The sequence below is a fragment of the Petaurus breviceps genome, unplaced genomic scaffold (assembly GCF_028583685.1).
Source record: "Petaurus breviceps papuanus isolate PSGF00001 unplaced genomic scaffold, PetGlider_PUasm1.0 91041, whole genome shotgun sequence".
NCBI lineage: Eukaryota > Metazoa > Chordata > Mammalia > Diprotodontia > Petauridae > Petaurus > Petaurus breviceps.
In genome coordinates, this window is record NW_027187400.1 from 21194328 (window position 1) to 21219314 (window position 24987).

General features: G+C 41.6%; 1 long non-coding RNA gene across 1 annotated transcript in view; it reads right to left on the bottom strand.

The window, feature by feature from the left end:
• Window positions 1–24726, bottom strand: part of LOC138153886 (uncharacterized) — a 49318-nt gene extending 24592 nt beyond the window's left edge. Inside the window, exons 1-3 of the long non-coding RNA XR_011166492.1 lie at window positions 24225–24726; window positions 11102–11176; window positions 1999–2108 (exon numbers count right to left, since the gene is read on the bottom strand). This is a non-coding gene — a long non-coding RNA (uncharacterized lncRNA). The remainder of the gene's footprint in view (window positions 1–1998; window positions 2109–11101; window positions 11177–24224) is intronic.
• Window positions 24727–24987: the final 261 nt, after the last annotated feature.

Sequence of the window (24987 nt, forward strand, 5' to 3'; positions counted from 1 at the left end):
CTTTTAATGTTAATTAGATGCTTATTACAGTGTGTCTTAGAGCTGGAGGAAGAAGACAAAGGATCATTGATGATAGAGCTGGAAATGGTATCTCAGAGCTCATCTGGTCTGACCCCCTCATTTTACAGATGAGGAAACTGAGGCCCAGAGAGGTTCGGTACCTTAGGCTTGTATGGCAGGCACCTCAGTTCCCATCTGGTCCAACTTCCTCATGGTACAGGTGAGGAAATTGAACATCACTCAGGTAGTGTCAGGGGAAGGATTGGAAGGCTGGACCTTAGATTCCACAGCCACACTCTTTCCATTGTGTGAGTCAAAGAAACACAGAGGGAATAAGAGGGGAATGAGTGTTCCCTAGTGGAATGGGGGCTAAGGCCCTAAGAAATCTGATTGGATAATCCCCCACACTAAATCTTTAGACTACAAAGGAGAAAGAGCTAAGAGTTCAGAGGCAGGCAAAGAATGGCCTCGGTTTCCTAATGAGAGCGTTGGATGAAATGAAATCTAAAACCCCTTCAGTCTCTAAATCTAGATTCATGGGATGCTATGAAAGTCAGAGATATCTTTGCTAAACGGTGGGACTATGGGTGTAGAACCTTGCCTACAGAGTCAGACATTGGCTAGTTTTATTGAACTCTTAATAAAAATTCTTTGTTATGAGTAATGGCTGTCTGGGAGAGACATATTGAGAAATGAAGGTACTATAAAAACAAAAGATATTTTAAAATTTAAAAAGAAAAAACAACTCTGAGGGCTTGGCTGTTGCCCCGAGTGCCATCTGGTGTTGGCTGGTATGCATTACAGCTAGTGATGAACCTTGATTGACAGGCAGCCTGTTGGTGAAATAGATTCAGGCGATGAACTATGATATACCCCAGCTGTCTCATATGTCAATGGGATTACAGTTACAGTACAGCCTGTGAGTGCTTCCGCTTGTGGCAGCTGTCCAAAACATAACATAGAAAAGGTTTCCTACTTTATCATGTAAGCCCCTTGAGGACCAGAACTAGTTTGGGATTCTGTATGTCCTCTGACATTACCTCCCACTTACAACGTCTGTATCTTCTTTGTATATGGATGTTGGCATAGTTATAATGACAGCTATTATAATAATAACAACAACAACTAGCTTTTACGTAATAATTTAAAGTTTGCAAAATACAACTATCTTGTTTGTTCCTCCACAGCAAGGCTAGGAGGTAGATACTATTATTATTACTATATTATTATTCCCACTTTACAGTGGGGGAAACTGAGGCAGACCGTTTAAGTGATTTGCCCAAGTGTCTGAAGCCAGATTTAAACTCAGGTCTTCCTGACTCCACTGCACTACCTGTTTGCCTAATAATAATGTTTGTTGAATTGAATAGAATAACTCACTTCAGTAGCCTGGAGCCATCTCATGCTATTCTGAAGAGCCCCAGGATCCAGCTGATGCCCAATTTAGAGGCAGGTGTAGGTAGCCAGCTAGTGGTGGCCTTCTTCTACACATCCACTCACCATCTCCTTTGTGCGGACAACCTTGGCTTGAGCAGTGCTAGAGTCTGGAATGATTGCCATTTGGGACCATCTGATCCCCAGGTGTCTCACTTAATTGCTTGGGCAGGATGCCCTGGAAGAAGATTTGCTTTTGTTTGCTTTTACACCAAGAAGCAGCAGGAACTGGCTGTTCCTTGTCTGTCCTTGCCTCCAACAAAAGGGGTGCAGTGCCCTGCTGGGGGAGGGGGAGGTGAGTTGAATTTTTGAGTGACGCAATTTCTCAAAGAGCTGCTATCTCAAGGATTATGAGCACAGAACAATCTTCTCTGAGCTTTCATCTCAACTTTCATCCTCCCATCATTTCAAAATCTTCTAAAGTGACAAGCTCCTTCATTTAGCATTTAAAGCCCTTCATGGTCTGGCCATGGTAGACCTACCTTCCAGGCTTAGTTAACATTCCTCCCCTTCCAGAGCTCTTGGCCTACTTACCTCCCATGAACTCAGAATTCCATCCCTTACCTCAGAGTCTTTGCAGGGTCCCCCGGGCCTGGAATGTGCTTCTTTTATACATTTTCCTTTTGAAATTCTTAGTTTTCTTCAAAGAATAAAATCCGAGATAATGAGTGGACCTGTTATTTCAGCAGTAGAGGAAAATCCAAGGTGAGAAAATTCCATCTACCAATGCAGGCTGACATTTTTTCTGTAAATTATAGCCTTAGAAATTTGCCAAGACATGAAGAGAGTCAGTGAGTTGACTAGGGTCACCCAACCAGTATAGGTAAGAGGCAAGACTTGAATCCAGTTCTTGTTGGATCTAAGGATGACTCTCTGTCTACTCTGCCATGCTGTCCCTCCTTCCTTCAGAGCTCTCTACTCAAATGCAGCTTTCTATGCGAAGCCTTTCCCAGGCCCCTAGAAAGTTGTTTTAGCTAGCTAGTACCATGGACAGAGCTCAGGACATGAGCACAGACTCTGGACACAGAGGCAGGGAAAACCTGAATTCAGATCCTCACTCAGACACTTACCAGCTGTGTGACCTTGGGACAGTCACTTACCCTCTGTTTCAGTTTCTTCATTTGTGAAATGGGGATTATAGTAGTGAACAGGGAAGACCATATTTGTAAAGCCCTTCACAAACCTGAAAGCACTATATAAAGGGTAGGCAATATTGTTGGCACTCTCTCCTACCTCCAATTTTCTTGGATTTCTTTATCTATGTAAATGTTGTACCTAACCCTTGGCAAAAGATTATAACCTCTTTAAGGCCAGGGACTGCTTTCCTTTTGGTCTTTCGATTCTGTCTTGGGGAATAGTGACTTTAACAAAATAAATACCGAAATTGTTGAATTGAATTGAATGGAAATGAACTCCCATTTCATCAAGTTGAATCCACTGCATGTTGGATAAAACTCCCAGTTTATAGCATGTTTCCTTGCTCTTTTCCTCCCCTGTCATTCTCCTTCCCATGCCAAGCTGCATCTCACTTATCCCAACACCTCCTGGCACCCCAGAGTCTGCCCTCCCAGACCTGCCTTCCCTGGGAAGGGCCCTGTGCCTTGAACCTGGAACTCTCTTCTTTGCCCAGTCAAAAGTTGCCCAAAGCTAGTTGTTCCAAAGGGTCACTAGCATCTCATGGGTGGTTGTGAGGAAAGCATTTAAGAAGCCATCAAGCAATCTAGATCTAAGGAAGGAAGTTTAGAAGTCATCTGATTCAACAGCTTTGTCTTCCCTTCATTAGTTCAGAGGAAGAGGAAAGGACTTACTCAAGGCCACACACTTGAACTCGGCTCCTGTGACTCCAAGTTCAGCACTCTTTTCATTTGCCTTATAAATTCAAGTTCTGGTATTTTGGAAGAACTCAGAGTGGGCATATGCTCAGCATCAAGGCAAATCTTACAAACAACCAATCAACTTACTCAAATCCCAAGGTTACTTCCTCAGCAAGAGTCAAACAGAAGGGGGGGGGTGTGGGTGGAGGGACTGTCACTAAAATGAACCTCAGTTTGTACCTAGGATCACATCTATATCACTGAGGGTCACTTTTTGTTATCTTTCATGTCAATCCAAGGAGAGTTCTCGAACAAGCATAGTATCCCCATGAATTTCTAAAAACTCTGAACAACAAGACTCAATTGCTTCTGTGTTAGCTCTCATAATCTAAGGATGAATCTAGGTGGCTATTTCTGGTTTATTTCTACTTACATGTAAAATGCTACAGATCAGAATTAAATTGTGTTCTTGAGGACATCCACAACCCTTTGCTTTGTTAACAGGATAGGACATAGTACATGATCTCAAGGGCCCCCTGCATGGGACTTTATCAAGTGCAAAGGTCAAACCAAGTGACTTTAGTTCTTGTCATTCCATTTTCAGAACAAGGAATTTGGGGTTTCTATTCACCAATGACCTTCTTCCCTCTCTTCTAGCATATACAAATATGGGAAGCTTGATTGTTGTCTGAGACCTTAATTTCCTATGATTCTGTAGCGGGTGTGGACAGCTGTGATCTGCATTGTTGGAGGGAGGACCAATAGAGATCACAGATCTGTTGTCCTTTTTACTATGTGCCAGGCACTGCGCTAGATTCTGGGCTACAAAGACAAAAATGACAATCCCTGCCCTCAAGGAGCTGCTATGAAAATGTGGAGGGGTGAAGGCTGGATGGAGAGAGACACAACATGTATAAGAGAATCATAGGGACACAGAATCTCAGAATTAGAAGGGACATCAAAGGACATCTAATAAAAACCCATGCTGTGAAGTCATTTATCAGTTGTGTGTCCGATTCTGTAAACCCTTTGGGGGTTTTCTTAGCAAAGATATTGGAGTGATTTGCCATTTCCTTCTCCAGCTCATTTGGCAGATGAGGAAACTGATGCAAAGTTAAGTGACTTGCCCAGGCTTACACAGCTAGTGTCTGAGGCCAGATTTGAACTCAGGAAGATGAGTCTTTCTGACTCCAGGTCTGGTGCTCTAGGCACTATGGGACCACCTAGCTGCTCCATATTTATATGGTAAAAACTCATATCTGACTGCAAATTTATTCAATAATGTCTCCAACAAACTGTTATCTAGGAGTAGCTTAAAGACCCCTAGTAAGGTCTTTATCATGTTCTAAGGCAGCACATTTGAAAGGATGCTATTTGTTAACAAGTTTTTCTTCATATCCAAGTGAAATTTGCTTCTTGCCACCAGTGGATCTCAATTCAACAAACATTAAATATCTGCTATGTTCAAGAAACTGGCCCCCATCTCCTTGTATATCCTGTCCATACATGTTCCCTACATGTGTGTACTCTTCCTCCTGATAGCAAGTATACAGGTAATGTGCCCTTGGGTTTATGAGCAAAATATTTCATTGCTGCCTTTTCTACTATGCTACCATGCCTTTGCTTTTAACTAACTTGTTTTGTCTGGCTGGTTAATAAAGGTAAAGACACTAGTGGGGGCTCATTAACTATGTTTTTAAGCAGATGTCAACCCACATAGTGCCTTGAGCCTGGAATAGCCCTGTCTGGATGAGCCATTCTGTACATGGGGTAGGTACCCTATATAAATTTGTATATAATTAGCATTTACTTACATTTGTTTATGTTGTGTTGTCCCCTTCCCTTTTTTCTTCCTCCCCCACCCCCATACCTAGAATGCAAGTTTCCTAAGGACAGGACTACTTTGTCTTTTTTTTTTTTTTTGGTATCTCCAGCATCTGAGCACAATGCCTTTTGAGTCATAAGTGCTTAATAAAAGCTTATTATTGAATGGAATGCATTTTTTGTTCTCATCTTTCCCAAAGTTGTTTTCGTTAGTTTAGGTAATCAACAAGTATTCACTCTTAGCTGTGAAAAATCCAGAATTTATCTAGGGATGTTCACTGTTCTCTTCTCAAATAAAGATAGTAGCTGACATTTACTTAAAGTTTGGAGGTTTGCAAAGAGGGGGTAGTGGACCAAAGTGGATCAAACCCACTTTGGTTTCCTGGCTTGTTCCTTTTTCAGGAACGTCTGACTCTCCATGACCCTATTTGGAGTTTCCTTGGCAAAGGTTCTAGGATGGTTTGCCATTTCCTTCTCCAGATTATTTTACAGATGACAGAACTGAGGCAAACAAACACACAACTACTAAGTGTCTGAGACCAAATTTGAACTTAGGAAGATGAGTCTTCCTGAATCTAAGCCTAGTCTTCTATGCACTGTACCACCCAACTGTCCTGAGACAGTATATAATTAACTGGAGGTTAGAGGGATTTGGGGAATCCCTGATGAATGTGAGGAGCTACCCAGTTAACTGGATGAGATTACTATGTGTGGGCTATTTTTTGGAGACAGGGAATAAACACCTAATAGGGAAAAAGCCTTGTCTCTGGGGTAGGAGGATCTGTGTTTGAATGATGACCACTACTTAAGGGATAAATGACTTTCCCTCATTTCTCAGAGGTTTTTTGTCTGTAAATTGAAGAGACTGGTGACCTCCAAGACCCTGTTCAGCTCCTTCTCTTTGATCCTATGATCTCATAAGGGATCATGGACTCTCATAATCCTCTTTGCCCTTATATCAAATATCCCATTTGAGAAGGACCCACTTGAGGCACATCTGAAATAATTTCCACAGCTCTTCTCCATATTTTCTTCAAGAGTGGCACAGTAGGGGTGGCTAGGTGGTGCAGTGAATAGAGCACCAGCCCTGGAGTCAGGAGGACCTGAGTTCAAATCCAGCCTCAGACATGTAACACAAAAACTAGCTGTGTGACCTTGGGCAAGTCACAACCTCAAATTGCCCTCCAAAACAGTGGCACAGTAAGCATTGCTACTGTGCCATGGAACTACATTCCTTTGGGAGAAAGTTGGTGCTGGTGGGGAACCAATGGATCTTATGATTACTATGTTGATTCCAATGAAGTAAAAGTGGCTGATTTTTTGAAAACATGGTTTAAAATCCCTGAGTAAAGCACTCAGACCAGGGATCATGCCAGGATAGGAATCCTTCGTGGAAATGATTATTCCTGAATCCCAAATGAATATTTCTTCCCCTCCCCAGCCCTTCTGCTCTCAACAGATGGCTTCCCCTTTTATCAGTATTGAATTCCATGCAGATTGACTGTAGGTATTGGATAGTCCCTGCTCAGACACAGATTCCCCTCCAGAATGGAGCGTTCTCCAATTTGGACAGTATGTAGCTTGGCAAAAGGAGAGTCTCCTTAATTGAAACTGGAGGGGGGGGGGGGGGCAAAGGCATGCAGGGTTGCAAAAGTTCGGGGCCATTTAGTACTTAGCCATCAGCATCCATCCAGTTCTAGAAAATATGAAAGTAGAACTTCCTGGATACTATGCTTTAGAACTAGAATGAATCTATCAATCAGCCAATCAACAAGGGTTTAAATTAAGTGCCCAGGATATGCCAGGCTCTGTCCTAGGCACTGGAGACACAGAAACAAATATGAAACAGTCCTTTTACTCATATAGCTTATATTCTACCAAGAGATACAGTATAAGCACAGAGAAATATATACAAAGTAATCAATCATTCAACAAACATTTAAGTATAATAGCATATATTGGATGGTTGGCTAGATGGCTCCGTGGATAGAATGCTGGGCCTGGAGTCAGGAAGACTCATCTTCCTGAGTTCAAATACAACCTCAGATACTTAGTAGCTGTGTGACCCTGGGCATGTCCCTTAACCCTGTTTGCCTTAGTTTCCTCATCTGTAAAATGAACTGGAGAAGGAAATGGAAAACTGCCCAAATATCTTTGCCAAGAAAACCCAAATGGGTCATGAAAAGTTGGACACAACTGAAATGACTGAAGGACAAATGTACCAGACATTAAAGCAAGCATCGAGGATATAGAAAGAAAAGTGCCATGTTCCCTTTACTCAAGGAACTTTACATCCCACGGGCGAAAGAATGAGAACTCAGCTTATCCTAGAGAACCTAGGTTCAGGATAGAGAAACTTTGTTCAGGAGCCCATGGCTACAGAGTACTCAGGAGGAAGAATCAAATCTCTTCCCCCACCCTTCCCTAAACTGCAACTTATCACACTTCAGACTTTTACACTTTAAGAAAAACAACTTGTTTTTGTCTCTAGGAGGCTTTGAAAAAAGGAGGGCTGCTTGTTGTTAATGTGAAGTTGGCCTTGCAAACAGAGCAGGGAAAATGTTTGGGGTGCGTGGGTGGTTTGGGGTTTTTAGGTGTGGGGTGAGATGAGGCCAAATTCTGAAAAATGTGCTACTCTAATTACCTCTTTAAAACCTCTCAGGTCCATTGTGGTTTCCTCCTGGCAATCTCTCATGCTTGGGTTGCTCTCCCTTCTTGTTTCCCTGACTTCCTTCAAATCTCAAGAAGCCTATCCTAATTCCCCTTAATACTAGTGTCTTCCCTCTGTGGATTATCTTCAATGTATCCTGTATATAACTTGTCTGCATGTGGTTTCTTTAATTAGATTGTACGCTTCTTGAGGGCAGGGATTGTCTTTTGCCTGTCTTTGCATCCCCAATGCTTAGCATAGTGCCTGTCGCTTAATAATTATTGACCTAACTCTGCTGCTTTAGGGAGCCTATATTAAATGAAAAGTTAGGAGTGCGATTGCAATCATTCCAAGCTCCCAATTCGGAAAACGTCTAACATTTAATGAAAGGTTTGCCTCTCTGCTTCATTTCCATTGATATTTCTCTCTAGTTAACTCCTGGCCTCTTTGTGGTTGTCCAACAGACAGACATTGGAAAAGGAAGTTAGGCAGAGTAGACCTTTGCTTGGAACATGCCTCTATTCCTGAGGAGGTGAATGTACCTGGTGGTATCAGCCCTACTCTGTGGCTTTGACCCGCCAGTTCCACCCCTCTTTCTCCACCTTCTCTTACTAGTTACCTCTGATTCTTGACATAAGCTCTAAGTCTTCACTTCTTTCTCTCCTCTGCCAGACCCTTCAAATCTCTTTCAGGTTCTGACATGTAGCAGCAAGCACCCCAAGCGTCCTCAGGGTTTGCAGCTACCACAGGTTCTTGGATCTGCTTTGTTAAAGGAAAGCAACTCAAAATGGGTTAACAAGCTTACTTTAATCAGTCAGACATATATCGTTTACCTTGTTCAGGAGAAAAGGTCAGCACCCTGAACCTCAAAGTATACAGGCATAATTATCAAGACAGAAACATCAAGTAGACAGATTTCCGAACTGTCCAACCATTACATCCATACCCAGTCAACATCTGGGTTTCCACATTCTGGGTTTTTCAAAGCCGGGGGACTCTCAACAACGGCTTCCCAGAATTCAGATCAAATCATAGAACACTTCTCAAAGTGAGTCCCAAAACAAAGCTACACATCAGGGCTTATATAGCCTTCTCCTGGCTCAGAGAATGTAACAACCTTATTGACCCACTGGCCAATCAAAAAGTATCTACTGAAAAACAAGCCTCCCTCCCCAGGCTTCTGGTGCACTTTAGCCTAGGGGCAGGGAAGATCTTTAAAATTTACATTCGCATTACATGACAGTGTTCTGCTTTTGTCCTCATTCCAAAGGGCATAAACAAGCCCCTCATCTAACCGGAACAAATTTCCTGTTGCATTTAATTGCAATGCCTTTGATGGATTCCAGTACGTGTTTGTTTCTCATTCATACCTAGTTAAGAGTGATTTATGAATCGCTTCAAGAAGTATTCTTCTAGAACAAAGACAATGATTTTTAGGTGAGAGTAGGGTAATTAATGGAACCTGCTCCCTGCCTCACAATCATATCATAGATTACAACTGGAAGGCCCTTTAGAAGTCAGATGAAGAAACTGTGCCCCGAGATGTCCAGCGTAGTCCTCGGCAAAGACAGGATTGGAATCCTGGTTGAATGCTTCTCCAAATGTACCCATAGATTCCCATCTCCGATACTAGCTGTGTGACTCTTGGCAAGCTGTTTTATCACTGTTTGCCTCAGTTTCTTCAACTATAAAATGGGGATAATAATAGTAACTACCTCCCTGGGTGGTCCTGAGGATCTTATGAGATATTTGTAAAGCACTTAGCACAGTTTTGGCACTTAGTAGGAGCTCAATAAATGCCTGTTTCCTCCCCCCCCCCCACCTTCCTCTCTTTCTATTTCCTCCTTTCTACCTTCCCTCCCTCATTTCCTTTCTTTACTTTCTACCTTCCTTTCTACTTTCCTTCCTTTCTGCTTCCTTCCTTTCTTCCTTTCCTTCTTCTTTCCCTCCCTTCCTCCTTCCTTCCATGCTGCTATATAAGAAGTACAAGTCCCTTCTCCTTGGTTTTTCACAATTCAGAATAAATACAGGGTGATTTAGGGAGGGAGGGCACTAGCAGGTGGGATTCAAAAGTCTTCCTGGCCAAGGGGGGGATTGAGCTGAATCTTGAAGGAAACACAGTTCTCTAAGATGCAGAGAGGAGGAAGTAGAACAATCCCCTCTCCCCTACATGAGTGAGAGAGGCCAGAGAGGGTCAAGATAGCACCTTCATTCATCCAGAGAACATTTAGTAAGAATACAAAGATAAAATGGGATTCCTGCCCTCAGGGAGCTTGCAGTCTCCTGGGAGAAGACACATATATAGCTAAGTAAGTGTAAGATAATTTGAGTTAGGAGAAAGAGTACTAAGACCAAAGCAAGGAGCAGGAAGGATTTCCCATAGAAGGTGTTGCTGTTAAGTCATTTCAGCCATGTTTTGACTGTTTATGACCTTGTTTGAGGTTTTCTTGGCAAAGATACTGGAGTGGTTGGTCATTTCCTTCTCCAGTTCATTTTACAGATGAGGAAACTGAGGCAAGTAGGACTTGCCCAGAGTTACACAGCTAGGATCTAAAGCCTTGAAGAAAGCAAGGGATGCTAAGAGATAGAAATGGGAAGAGTAATGACTTCGAGTCAGAGGACCTGAGTTCAAATCCCAACTCTAACACTATTCTTGTGACCTTGGGCAAGTCACTTAACCTCACTGGGCCTCAGTTTTCTTTTCTGTAAAATGAGAGGGGTTGGGCTAAATGACCTCTGAGGTCCCTTTCAGCTCTAGGTGTATGATCCCATGATCAAGTCTAAATGAAGTGAGGAAGGAGCACGTTGCAGGCATGGGGGTGTGGAGGTATAGGGGTGGGGAGGCAACCTGGGCAAAGATACAGAAATAGGCAACCTAGAGTTAAAGGGACACTGGAAAATGAGCTGGAGAAGGACATAGAAAACCACTCCAGTATCTCTTTCAAGAAAACTCCAAGCGGGGTCATGAAGAATTGGACACAAGTGAACAACGAGAAGGAAAAAAAGTTATCATTATGAATCAATGGTCAGGTTTCATGTGGCCCCCTAAAGAGAGATTGATGGATATGTGTTGAGATTTCATGGACTGTGAGTTTTTTTGTTTGTTTGTTTTTGCTTTTTGGAGGGAAGTTGGGGTTAAGTGACTTGCCCAAGGTCACACAGCTGGGTTTGTGTGTGTGTGTGTGTGTGTGTTAAGTGCCTGAGGCCAGATCTGAACCCAGGTCCTCCTGACTCCAGGGCCGGTGCTCTATTCACTGCGCCACCTACCCGCCCCCATGAGTTTTGATAGTAACTAAAAACTTAAATACTGTAGGATCTGTGTTCTTACTGATGTGGGCATTCCCACCAACAATGCATCTTGCAGTCGATCTTGACTTACCTGCCTGTCCAGCATGACATTTATTCATGTCTTCCCATAAGTTTATCATAGGCAGTCAGCCTTCCAGCTCGAAATCTAAAATCATAGTATATAAGTATGGTGATTTTTTTTTCATCTTTAAATTGGGGTGATTGGATTTGGTGAATGAATGAATGAAAAGCATTTATTAAGTGCTTACTGTGTGCCAAGAACTCTGCTACTTCCTAGGAATACAAAAACCCAAGCAACAACAGTCCCTATCTGCAAGATGCTCACATTCTTATAGGGAGACAGAACAAGAATGGTGGCCAACAAGGAACATTTTGGTTCAGAACATCACAGGGATGGTGAATGGAGCTATAAGGAAGTACATTGGCTTCCCAGGAAGCAATGGCAACATTGATGTCATTATGGTTCCAGGATTAGAGGTGGAAAGTTAACTGGTAGGGAGAGGGAACCCTGGCTGGGGCAGTAGCCTTGACCCAGTGTTCCAGATGAGGCATTCTCCAACTGAGATAATGAGGATCCCAAGGTGGGAGTCAGGACACTGGGTTTCTTCAATCTGCATTTTTTTTTACCTTGGGGAAGTCACCTATCTGCTCCCACTCTCAAGTGTTTTTCTTTTTTTAATCTGTAAAAGGGAACCAATGATAACTGTACTGCCAGACTCACTGGGCTGTCCTAAGGATCAAATGAGACGCTGTGAACACCCTTAATAAATGGAAAGTCCATTTTTGAAGGTAAGAAATTATTATAATGATTATCACTTTTCCTGTGGCTCCTGAGGCTGCAAGGTCAGCCAACATGGCCTCTCATTTCTTAAGACATAGAATAACTCATTTCTGAAGGCTTCTGTGTAAAGGACAACATTAATGACCCCCCCTCCAAGACATGTTGGCATTCTGTCAATGCAATGGGCCAAATCTAATAAAGTGAAATTAAACAGGGATAAAAATAGAGAGCCCTGCTGGCCTCAGTCTTAGATCCAGGGCCTTCCAGTGCTTTGTGCCAGCCCACTTATCTCCTGGACTCTACCCTTGACCCAAGGCCTACTCCAGAGCTCCAGAGGCCATCCCCCAACCAGAATGATCTTTCCCTACCCTTGTTTATGTCCAGGCCACCCACCTCTGAGCCTTTTCACTAGAGAGCCAAATCTTCAATGCCAAATCCATGGCGCCATTACTCTGGCACAGGGAGAAGCTGTATAACCCAAAAGAGGAGATCCCAGACCCCAAATAGAGTGTCTCTCAAGAATAACTGTCAACCTGCCCCTTTATTGCCCACTACCCAGGTTCTGGATCCCAGACCCAAGACAGAACGAGAAGGGGACCTATACCCAGGGGAAGCATCTTGGGATAGGAAGTGGCAACATGCTGGTCCCTCAGCTGAAAGGAGTAAGTTTAGAAGCAAACAGCAATTGTGTGACCCCAACCCTAGGAGCAGAGCAGGGCCTCAGCTCTAGCATCTATACTAATACGATGTCTGCAGAGGGCCAACCCCATATGATAACCCTGGGACAAAGGTACTGTTATTACCCCCATTTTACAGTTGAGGAAATTGAAGCAGACAGAGGTTAAATGACTTGCCCAGGGTCAAACAGAAAGTAACGGTCAAGTCTTCTCTACTCCATGTCTAGCCAGCTATCCCATGTGAAGATCAAAAGAACTGGGATGTTTAGCATAGATGAGAGACAATATAGGCAGCTAAGTAGTGCAGTAGACAAAACACTAACACTTCAGAAGTCCCTTCCATTTTTTTTGGAGGGGGGACGGTAGGTCAATTGGGGTTAAGTGACTTGCCCAAGGTCACACAGTTAGTAAGTATTAAGTGTCTGAGGCTAGATTTGAACTCAGGTCCTCCTGGCTCCAGGGCCAGTGCTCTATTCACTGCATCACCTAGCTGCCCTTCCATTTTTAAATCTATGGTCTAGTGATTCTCCCCTGAGTTTTCTTTTCTCCATGCCAAAACCGACAGCTCTTTACTCTTGATTCTCCTTAGCCTTCTCTTCTCTGTGCTAAATACCCTCAGTCCCTTATGCCAGTCCCAATGTGGCATGAATTTAGGGCTCTTCACCATCCTTCATGCCACCCTCCAGATGCCCTCTTCTGCCAGCTCATCAGTGTTATTCCATAGGTCCCCCCTTGCCCCAGTCATCTGCTTTCCTTGTCACTTAAATGTTACTTAGTTTAAGTGTTAATGGACTCCAGTATGCTTTCTAGCTTTTTCCCCTACTCAGGAATTCACAGCAGCTCACTATTGCTAATTCCATAAAATTCCCTCCAAGCTGATGGAGAATTTAAAGTTTTCCCTCAGCTGCTCCCCTTTCATCTCAAAACCTCAAATCTTTTACTGCTCCCATCAGAGACTCAGCCAATCTTCTCCATTTCCTCTCTAACTTTCCACCTTGATGTCCATCTATATGTCCCCAACTGACCTTATGCATTGGCAGGGTTGATAGCCACCTAGAGACTACAAGTTCAAAGGCTACAAGAAATTCCTTTTCCCAAAAATACCTCTTCTAATTGATTCTTTTCTTTGCCTTAAAGCTATGCTTTTTAAACTTTAAAAGGTTCGTGCATCAAGCCCTCTCTGACATTGGCACTTTAGGTGGACAAATTGATCAACTTCTTTCATGAGAGTAGAACTTGTTAATAATACTAATAATAGTAATAATAACTGACATTTTAAGAGTGCTTTAAAGTTTGCAAAGTACTTTATCATTTGAGCCTGACAGTGATCACATAGTATAGTCACTAGAAGCATTATCCCCATTTTATAGATTGGGAAATTGAGGCAGAGGGAGGTGCTACAAACTGGATCAAGATCACATAGGTAAGTAAAGAGCAGCCCCAACCTGCCACATTTCTTTTTTTTTTAAGCTGGTAACAATACTTTATTTTTTATTTAGTATTTTATTTCCCCAAGTTATGTGTAAAACTAATTTTTAACATTCATTTTTTAAAACTTTGAGTTCCAAATTCTCTCTTCCTCCCTCCCCAGTTCATTGAAAAGGCAAGCAATTTGATATAGGTTATACATATGTAGTCATGAAAAACATTTTCATATTAATTATGTTTAGAAAGAAAACATAGACTGATAAACAAAACAAAACCCCCAAACCTCAAGAAAAATAAAGTAAAAAATAAATATGCTTCAATCTGTGTTCACATCCTGTCAGTTCTTTCTCTGGGGAAGGATAGCATTTTTCATCATAAGGCCTTCAGAGTTGTCTTGGATCATTGTATTGTGGAGAATAGCCAAGTCATTAACAGCTGATCATCTTACAATATTGCTATTACTTTGTACAGAGTACATTTTACTTTGTATCAGCTTATCTTTCCAGGTTTTTCTGAGACCATCCTGCTCCATCATTTCTTACAGTACAATAGTAATATAATAGTAATCACATACCATAATTTGTTCAGCCATTCCCAATTGATGGGCATCTCCTCAGATTCCGATTCTTTGCCACAAGAAAGAAGCTGTTATAAATATTTTTGTACATATAAGTTCTTTTCTTTTTAGTTTTTTAATGTCTTTTGGGATATGGATCCAGTGGAGGTATTGCTAGGTCAAAGGATATCAATGGTTTTATAGTCCTTTGAGTATAGTTCCAAATTGTTCTACAGAATGATTGGATCAGTTCACAACTCCATCAACAAGGCATTAGTGGCCCAATTTTCCCACTTTTCCAACACTTGTCATTTTCCTTTTCTGTCCTGGTCGTACCTCAGAATTGTTTTCGTTTTCCATTTCTCCAATCAATAGTAAGTTAGAGTATTTTTTTTTCATATGGCTATGAATAGCTGTGATTACTTCATCTGAAAACTGTCCATATCTTTTGATCACTTAGTTGAGGAATGGCTCTTATTTTTTATAAACTTAACTCAGTTTTTTATGTGTTTAATAAACAAGGCCTTTTATCAGAGCAACTTGCTTCAAGTTTTTTTTTTCACAGTTGCTATTGCTAATTGTATTTCCCTCTGTCCAATCTACCCCACCCCTGGGGATTATTCTATTCTCTCTCCTTTTACCCTGTCCCTCCTCAAGTGTTTTGCTTCTAACTACCCCCTCCCCCAATCTGTCCTCCATTCTATCACCCATTCCCTTCTCTTATCTCCTTCCCCTCCTACTTTCCTGTAGGGTAAGATAGATTTCTATATCCAATTGAATGTGTGTTATTCCCTCTTTGAGTCAATTCTCATGAAAGTAATGTTCACTCATACCTCCTTACCTCTACCCTCTTCCCTTTTGCTGTAAAAGCTTTTACTTGCCTGTTTTATGTGAGATCATTTACCCCATTCTACCTCTCCCTTTCTCTTCCTCCTAGAACATTCTTTTCTTACCTCTTAATTTTGTTTGTTACATATCAACCCTCAATATTCAAATTACCTCTGCCTTCTGTCTATATATATTCCCTATAACTGTCCAAATAGTGAAAATATTCTTAAGAGTTACAAGTATCATCTTCCCATGTACGAAGGTAAACAGTTTGACCTCATTAAGTCCCTTGTGATTTCCCTTTCCTGTTTACCTTTTTATGCTTCTTTTGAGTCTTGTATTTGAAATCCAAATTTTCCTATAAGCTCTGGTCTTCTCAGCAGGAATGCTTGAAAGTCCTCTGTTTCATTGAATGAAAATTTTTCCCCCCTGAAGGATTACATTCAGTTTTGCTAGGTAGGTGATTCTTGGTTGTAATCCTAGCTCCTTTGCTCTACAGAATATCATATTCCAAGCCCTCTAACTCTTTAATTAGAAGTTGTTAACTCTTGTATTAGCCTGACTGTGGCTCCATGATACTTGAACTGTTTCTTTCTGGTGCTTGCAATATTTTCTCTTTGATCTGGCAGCTCTGGAATTTGACTATAAAATTCTTGGGAGTTTTCATTTTGAGAACCCTTTCAGGAGGTGATCAGTGGGTTCTTTTAATTTCTATTTTACCTTCTGGTTCTAGAATATTGGGGAAATTTTCCTTGATAATTTCTTGAAAGATGATTTCTAGGCTCTTTTTTTGATCTTGGCTTTCAGGTAGTCCAAATAATTTTTCTATTATCTCATTCATCTATCTATTTTCTTTTTTTTTTTTTTTAAAGCAATTGGGATTAAGTAACTTGCTCAAGGTTACATGGCCAGTTGTTTTTTTGTGTGTGGGTGTTAAGTATCTGAGGCCAGAATGATCCTGGGTCCTCCCAACTCCAGGGCCAGCACTCTTACTCACTGCACCACCTAGCTGCCCCTATCTATCTATTTTCTAGGTCACTTGTCTTTCCAATGAGATATTTCACATTGTCTTCTATTTTTTCATTCTTTTGATTTTGTTTTATTATTTCTTGATTTATCATAAAGTCATTAGCTTCCATTTGCTCAATTCTAATTTTTAAGGAATTATTTTCTTCAGTGAGCTTTTGTACCTCCTTTTCCATTTGGCCAGTTCTACATTTTAAGGAGTTTTTTACTTCAGAGAACCTTTGTGCCACATTTTCTGTTTGACCAGTTCTGCTTTTCAAGACATTCTTGTCCTTATTGGCTTTTTGTAACTCTTTTGCCATTTGGCATAGTCTGTTTTTAAGGTGTTATTTTCTTCAGTATTTTTTTTTTTTGTATCTCTTTGACCAAGCTATTGGCTAGTTTGTCATGATTTTCTTACATCATTCTCATTTCTCTTCCCAATTTTTCTTCTTCCTCTTTTTTTGATTTTCAAAATCCTTTTTGAGCTCTTCCATGGCCTAAGAACAACTCACATTTTTCTTAGAGGCTTTGGATGTTGGAACTCTAATTTTGTTGTCTTTTAAGTATGTGTCTTGATCTTCCTTGTCACCATGGTAACTTTTCATGGCCATAGGTTTTTTTTCCTGTTTGCTCATTTTCCAGCCAGCTACTTGACTTTTAACTCTTTGTTAAAGCAGGGCTCTACTTCCAGAGTGGAGGGCATACTTCAGTTGTTGTTTTTTTTTTTTTGTATAGCTGTTTTCAAAGCTGTACAAAACTTATAGGTTTTGTGAGTTTTCAGTTCTTCCAACGTGGTATGATCTTAGGAAAGGTATGTTTACTAATCTCCTGTACTGTGTTCTGGTCTGTGAGTAATCAAAAGCACTCTTTTATGCCCTGGAACTGTAATGAGTTCTACTTCTAGCCACAAGGTCTTGCGTGCTACTGCTCTTCCTCTCCCTGGGACTGCCATGGAGTACTGCAGCCTGAATCTGAGTATGTTCAAATTAATAGAATCATGCTTCAGTGCTAGCAAAGAGACCCCTGGAATCTCCTTCTGACCAAGTGTTTGACCACCTTACGGTCTACAGGCTGAGAGTTGCCACAGGTGAATCAGCAGCTCCAAAGGCCTGCTCATGAGTTGCTGGGGTCCAGTCTAAGCTGGTATGTCCTTCATTGGACTGTGCTTCACTCTAACCTGGGTGTGAGAAACGTTTCCTGTTGAACTTTTAAGTTATCTTTAGCTGGCAAATGATTTTACCCCTTCCTTTTGTGGCTTCTACTGCACCAGAATTGTTTTAAAGGTGTTCAGAGGGGTTCTGGGGAGAACTCAGGTGAGTTGCTGCCTTTTTTCCACTATCTTGGATCTGTCCCCTCAACCTGCCACATTTCTAAAGTACTTTAAGGTTGATGAAGTACTTTGTGCCTAACAGATTACTATCACCATTCAATAGATAGTAAAATTAAGCATCTGGAGTATTCAATAGAGTGCTGGATTTGGAATCAGAAAGACCTGATTTCCCATAGCTGATTATTACTAGCTGTGTGACCATGAGTGAGTCACTTCTCTGGCTTTAGCTTTCTCATCTGGAAGATGAGGATAGCAATACCCATAGTCAGTCTCAAATAAGATAATTTATAAATACTAGGTGTCCCAAAAGTCTTCAGTGTCTCTTTAGGCAGTGTGGTTTTAAGTTTATAGTACAACTGACTTTTGGGACAACTGGATTATAAAAGACCTCAAAACCCCATCAAAATAATACTCATTTAGTCATACCAGGATGGTAATGGTTTGGTCATTCAGTCTGTCAATAAACATTTATTAAGAGTGTACTCTGTGTCAGCCACTGTGCTGGATACTAGGGATAAAGAGGTAAAAGGGTGCTCAAGGAGTTTACTCTCCAGAGAAGGGAGACAACATGGACAACATGGTGTGTACAGAGAAGATGCAGAGCAGATACAAGGCAATCATGGGCAGGAAGTCTCCAGCAACCCTGGGAATTAGAAAAGACTTGGCATACAAGGGAGAACTTTAGGGAGTCTTGAAGGAAATGAGGACTTCTAAGAGGTGGAGTTGAGAAAGGAGGGAATTCTCTCTCTCTTTCTCTTTCTCCTTCTCTGTCTCTCTGTCTCTGTCTCTCTCTCTCTCTGTCTCTCTCTCTCTCTGTCTCTCTCTGTCTCTCTCTCTCTCTCTCTGTCTCTCTCTCTCTGTCTCTCTCTCTGTCTCTCTCTCTTTGTCTCTCTCATCCATCCCTACCCCCTCTAATCCCCAGGGCCCAAACTATTCTACTTGAGGAACTAATAACTTCTGTCTTACTGGAAAAAAAAAAAAACACCATTGAAAGTCTCATCTGGAGGCCACTTAATGTCCTTTCAAATGTGTGACTGGAGCAGGTGACAGCACTTTGATTTATCTCTTGCTGACATCCCTTCACATCACAAACAGTAAAGTCACCTTAAATAGACCTGGAATGCATTTGGACAAGCCAACCTGAATGCATATTTACTGACGGAACAGAAAACAGCCTCAAGCTCTTCCTATTTGGGGAGCAAATTCACTTGCTATTGTTTGAGAAACAGAATGGGTTGAACCAAATGTGAGTTTTAACCCACCTCTAAAATTAACATATTTATCAAACTGACCAGAACAGCTTTCATACTAGTGAATCGAAGTGGCAGCATTTTATGGGCTCTGGACTCTGGTCCAGTCTCCGATATCTCAAGTTTATTCACAGAAGAAAAGGAGCTCAGAGCAAGGTGACACTCTACTCCAGGGTGACCACAAAGTGGGTTTGGGTGGTGGGTAACTGTTTCCTCTTTACAATAATTCTCTTCTCTGATCTACACTTAGCATTAACACAATGTCCCTGGAGCTGCCACCAGCCGTACCCTAAGTCTTTGCCCTCCTAATGGATCTACTTTCCATTCTAAAGTCTAAAAGGACGGAGGTCCTTTCTCTTTAAAGGATGAAGGGTCCCCTTTCCCATGCAAACTGCATTTACAATGGGCAGAACTGTCCCACACCCCACTTAAAGAATTTGTTCTAAGTTCAAATACTCCTTGTTACTTCTAACTATGTAGGAACTTCAGAATATCCCTAACTATTCTTTGAGAACTCCAGGGTGTAAACTTATTCTTCTCAAGTGGGATTTAAATTAGGCAGAATGGTCTCTAAACAGCCTGACTTCAAAAATAGGGCATAAAATAAAACCTTCTACCTGAGCTGACATCTACTCCCCTTGTGATCTTGGCTAAGTCACTCCCTCTCAGGGCCTCAGTTTCCTCATCTGTAAAATGTTGGATGACAGAATCTTTAAATGCTATGTTTCCTCTTGCTGTGTGACCTTTGGTAAGCTACTAGACTTCTCTGAGCCTGTTGCAGTTTGGGGTGCTGAGAAGCCCAAAATGCAAGGGGACAGGGGGTCTGCCTAGAAAGAATTCAACCACTCAAACCTCCTTTCAGTCTTTTATTGTAATGCCAATAAAAGCTAGTTAGATTCTAAGTGAATCTGTGCAGTTTAATGGGAGTAAAATTGTTACTTATATATAAGTAAAGACAGAGAGAAGATCTGGGGGGCTTAAGGAGTGGAAAATAGCTTGGAGTAGGCCAGGTGCAGACAATGAAAGGAGTTAAGTGATTGGAGAGCCACCGTGAAAGGGCAGTTAAAAGGATTATTGAGTATCTAGGAAGAATAGGCCTGATGCCTCAGGAGAAACACCAGATACTGGATGGATTGTCTGGGAAAGTCAGGGTCCTGGTCCCCTCACCCCATCAAATCCACTCCCCCTACAACTAACTTGTCTGACAAAAACCTCCTATACTTCCCTCAACTTGTTTTTCCCCTCCCCTTTATACTTTCTTAGCATTAGAGTTGGCCTGGTCTTTTCTATTATGATCTCTGATGTAGAGGTGAAGAGACCAACACACCTAATTAGAGTTGAGGGACATCGGTTGGATTTGTGCCGGTGCTGCTTGGCAAATTATAGGATAATTGGGGTTTGAGTTGCTTAAGGAAAGAACAAAGGAAAAATAAATAGTAAATCATTCAAACTTCTCCTTTTCTTTTTTTCTGGGGGTGTGGGTTTGTGTAAGGTTGAAAAATTTTCAGATAAGTACAGTACACTGAAGTCACTCATTAAAATCACTAGAGAAGGCTTGGTTAACTTGCTCCCTCTGGGGATTGGAGAAGGATTTCAATTTTCAAGGAGGCTGAGCCCTCTGTCTCTCTTTAAGGACTTCAAAGTAGGTCACTGATGGGCCCTAACAGATTTTACTGTCAAATCTAAAGTTGGCACCTGGCCCAGCACCACACTGAAGTTAATAGAATATTTCTTATTCCTGTGCTTCTGGGTTGTACCATGATGGTGAGGATGTGGAATCAGACCATGTTAAGTGGAAGAAAAATACCACTGTTTTGACAGCCAAGTTCACTTTCAGACAACCTCTCCCAATGCCATGAATATTTAGACCTCTAAAGATTGATTGAGCTAAAAAAAACAATTAACTCTGACACATTGCTCACTGTTCTTTAAAAGTCTTTATGAAATCTTGTCCCTTTAGTGAATTTCATAGAATCACTTTTCAGAGCTGAGAAGGGACTTCAGAGGCTGTCTAGTCCAATTTGAAAATGAACAAGAATCCTCTCTAAAATATATGAAGAATAGAACAAAAGGGTGGATAAGGAGTTAATCTAAAAGATAAGTAAGGTGATGATCAGGAAGCACCTAGCTGCCTTTGATTAATTCAAGTCACCTACCCCAGGTGAAGTATATCCTCTTGATGGGGGACAGGATCCCAATAGGTTGAGCAGGAATTATGATCTTATCTAAGACCAGAAAACCTGCAATATCATCTGGAAAGAATTCAAAGTCTCAGGCTTAATTGGAGTGAGAGTTGTAGAAGTTTATTGTCCTTTAGGGGACCTGCAAGTGAGAGGGGTACATGCTTTTACCTTTAAAGGGTAGGGCTGCCATTGTAAGGGCTGACCAGACCGGAGGGGCCTCAGTGCATAGACAAAGGTCAGAGCTGACCAAGAGGAGCATGTGAATAGATAGTTTAGGTAAGATTTGGGCCAGGACAAAGGAGACAAAAGGCAAGGACAAAGGAGGGTGAGGGCCAGGCCCAGAAAAAATGAAAAGATTAAGTAAGAACAAAGGGGTCACAGGGTGTTGCCTAGGTGGAGTGTGGGATAGGGAGAAGGGGCAGAGCTCAAGGGTGGGAAAGGACAAGTTGCAGTTACAACTTCACAGACTGGTTTTACAAGTTGGTTTAACCTAGACCCTAGGTACCCCATCATTACCCCCTTAAACAGATGGGGCACAAATTCATTTGGGGCAGGGGTGACGGTCTCATCTTGAACTGCTTCCAGCTGGGAAGGGATGTACAGCTGTCCCTGCCTCTCAGGGTCCCATCGTTCAAGGGGTGGGGTTGGTGGCCAATGTCCGGAATTTGGCCTAGGCCAGATCCAAGGGGTGAGGGGTAGGGACTTTGGGTAATGGTTGATATCCAGCCTGAGCAATCAACTGCAAATGGAAAGCACTGAGCCTAGAAGAGACAAACTTAGCAAGGAAGTTAAGCAGACAAGGACCAGGAAAGGGGCCAGTATAGGGAAAAGCCAGGACCACCATGAGGAAGAGGAGGAACCTGGTGCACTAAAGGCTTCATGAAGTTCTTCCATCTAATTGGCCTTTTCCAGTATATTTTTGGTGTGGAGTTCTACCTGTCGATAATTATTGATATACATGCAGCAGGAGGTGTTAGCTAGGGCACAAACACCCCCACCTAGAGGCCAGCAGGTAATCTAAGGCTATGAATTTAGAACATTGTCTGAAAAAACCCCGTTTAATGTTTCAAAGGAGAAGTGATGTTATAACTAGTCAGAGGGGGTTCGTCAGAGGGGGTGCGAGAAATCCCAGGGAGCACATACCTCGTCCCCAGAATTCACACCCTCTGGTCCACCCATCCCATAAAGAAAGGAATATCCTTGGGGAGCACAAATGGGGCCCGTTCGTAGTAGGCCTTGAACATGGAGGCTCCATGGGTCAGTTAGATTACATGACAATGTTCCCGGCAGAAGAGTCACCTGCCAGTGAAGGGTGCTGAGCCTAAAAGACACAAATCTAGCAAAAAGATTAAACAAACAAGGGCCAAAAAGTAGTAAGAGAAAATTGACCAGAAGTGGGGTGAGTATGGGCTAGTATAACCCATTACTCAGACTATTTCACTGTCCTTTATATTTTCCCATAGAGTAGGCCTTTCAAAATCCCACTAGAGATTTAAAATTTCTTCTAAAAGTGTTTTCCCTTCTTTTAAAACAGTTCAAGATTCATAAAACTTTTAAAATGATCTTAAGCAGTTTGCATAACTTTCTGCACATGTTCTAATCCTAGATGAAAATAATATTAGATTTTCCAGTAGGCTAACATGAAAGAGCTCACATCTTTTACTGACTCCTTGTTCTGATCATAGAAACCTGCTATAGAAGGAAAAAAAACAGGGACCTGTGACATTCCAAATATGACAGGATAAAACATCCTTGATTCTGTTTAAATTCAGGTTAGTTACAGATATCCAACCATGCAGTATCCATTCCACCTCAATGCTAGACTCAGGAATAGGTGGGGAACATTCCTTTTCAAAGGAACCCCATAGGTAAACTGAGCCAGGAGGGATCCCATCCCAGATGGAGGCTAAGATTGTCCCTCCAGCCTTTACCAACTGCAGGCTTCCACCTGTCCACAGTACAGGCTCTGAGTAGCTTGTGGCATTTTCTCAGATACTGATTTAATGCAGATAACTGTACCCAAATTCAAACTCAAAATAAAGTTTAGTTATGGTCCCAAATGCCTTTTACCTTAAACAACAAGCCTCAACAATCACAGCTTAGAGCCAGTTATAATTATTTCTATTCTCTTGTAGCTGCCATAAGCAATAAAGATTTATCAGGTCCCACAACTGTAAGGAATTCCGTTTACCATCTTTCCTTCTGAAATCTAGAAGCCAATTGATAAAAATCCTTTTTAATCCTTGCACCTTTTTAGCAAGTTTGGTTCATTTAAAAACTACCTGACTAAAACTGTTCCTTTCCCAATGACCTTGCTTAACAGAGATAGTTTCCAGGGGATTTGGCAGTTTTATGCCCCTGTTTAGCCAATTCTCATATAAGCAGGAGGACTGTTCTGAATGGGCAGAACTAGTCAGAATAGTTGTCACAGTTTTAGGTTTTAGAATTAAAACAGTAGCCCAATAACTTAGTTAACAGTCTTACAATTTTAAACAATCTTGACTGAAACTTCCTTTTAAACAAAGACAGACTTGGAAGCCTAAGATTTTCCCAAATTACAATGATCCAAAACTTTAAGAAAGACTGCTTCTCATACAGCATAGATTGTACAGATGTTTACCAGTAATGATATCATCTTAAATTTGAACTTTGAAATAAAAACAAATGAATTACCAATCTGATGACCTTAAAACTCCACATGAAGTTATACTGAACTAAAATCTTTTTTTTTTTGATGCCATACAACCAATCAACTTATAATCACTGCGTATTTCCAGAATAGCCAAAAAGTTAAATGGACAATCAGCTATCACAGTAAATATCAGCAGTATTATTACTACTGGTTTGTATCCCAAATATAAGAGCTTTAAACCATCAGATATTATAACATAAAAAAAAACCAATTCACATGAAATAAACATTATAACATAGGGTTAGCAGAACTGATAAAGTAACATAGCTAGTTTTACACAACTTTTTCTCCATCTTGTCGTTTCAACAAAATTCAGATTGAAAACTGCTTTTTGTCACTCAATTTTTACAGTATGAGAGGACTTTACAATTTAGAGATACCATAATAGAACAATGACATTATGACATTAATTGCATTTCCAATTCACATACCAAAATTATTGATAGAAAATTAGGCTTACCAAGTGCAGCGGCTTTTCTCCTCTCCCCACAGTTGCAGAGCTTGGTTGTGGACCCCAGGATTTGAAAGGAAAGAGGGTCATCTTCATGCCCCAGGGGCCCTCTGGGGTCTAGGTCAGACCAACTTGTAAAACCAGTCTGTGAAGTTGTAACTGCAACTTGTCCTTTCCCACCCTTGAGCTCTGCCCCTTCTCCCTATCCCACACTCCACCTAGGCAACACCCTGTGACCCCTTTGTTCTTACTTAATCTCTTCATTTCTTCTGGGCCTGGCCCACACCCTCCTTTATCCTTGCCTTTTGTCTCCTTTGGCCTGGCCCAAATCTTATCTAAACTATCTATTCACATTCTCCTCTTGGTCAGCTCTGACCTTTGTCTATGCATTGAGGCCCCTCCGGTCTGGTCAGCCCTGACAATGGCAGCCCTACCCTTTAAAGGTAAAAGCATGTACCCCTCTCACTTGCAGGTCCCCTAAAGGACTCTTGCCTGCTTCTCATAGAAGCGTAACAATAAACTTCTACAACTCTCACTCCAATTAAGCCTGAGACCTTGAATTCTTTCCAGATGATATTGCAGGTTTTCTGGTCTTAGATAAGATCATAATTCCTGCTGAACCTATTGGGATCCAGTCCCCTATCATTTTGGCGAGCCAGGTAGGAGGGTGTGGGCCAGGCCCAGAAGAAATGAAGAGATTAAGTAAGAACAAAGGGGTCACAGGGTGTTGCCTAGGTGGAGTGTGGGATAGGGAGAAGGGGCAGAGCTCAAG